Source organism: Penaeus monodon, chromosome 15 (assembly GCF_015228065.2).
Source record: "Penaeus monodon isolate SGIC_2016 chromosome 15, NSTDA_Pmon_1, whole genome shotgun sequence".
Lineage (NCBI taxonomy): Eukaryota > Metazoa > Arthropoda > Malacostraca > Decapoda > Penaeidae > Penaeus > Penaeus monodon.
Genome location: NC_051400.1, coordinates 46,548,147 through 46,548,877, shown reverse-complemented (window position 1 = coordinate 46,548,877; position 731 = coordinate 46,548,147).

The window sequence follows — 731 nt, the reverse complement described above, 5'->3', positions numbered from 1 at the left end:
ATTCTTAGCTAGCTACATTCACTCCCCTTTGGGCTGAGAACCGCTTTGATGGGCTCATTGTTCCGACGGCCGCCCTTTGTGCAGGCTCAGGCCCCCATCAGACTTCCTCTCGCTTTCTCGCAACTTCTCGCAATCTCTCGCGACCGTTTAGACTTCCTTGCAGTTCGGAAGCCGAAGCTATGCTCAGGGAAACAAATTTTTATTAGAATATAAGCAATGCGTGGATCCCGAAGAAAAAAAAAAAAAACCAGAGTAAACAGGAAGAAAAAAATACATGGTAGAAGGAATAATGATTTAAATCTAAAAAAAAAAAAACAAAGAGGATAGAAAATTGGTAGAAAAGAAAGAAAGAAAGAAAAACCCCCCACACACACAAAAAAAAAAAAAACGCACACAAACAAACAAACACAAAAAAAACCGAAAATATAAGGTGAACAGAAAAAAAGGAAAGATCAAATCACCAACAAAAAGACGTGGGAAAATATACCACACGAAGGCGTTAAAACGGAAGAAAATAAGGGACGAGGCGGTGCTCCTTCCGCCCCCTCCCCCCCCCTGCACGCCTCATCCCCACAATTCACTTATATCTTAACGCAATAAGCAGTAAGCCAATCAATCTCGGTGGCATGTCTTTCCGACGGTCACGCTCGCCATGTCGTCCCTTTTCCGCTCTTCTCCTCATTTGCTGGGTTGTTGCCTTCACTGCTAGTGTGTTGCAGGTTTCCTTATCT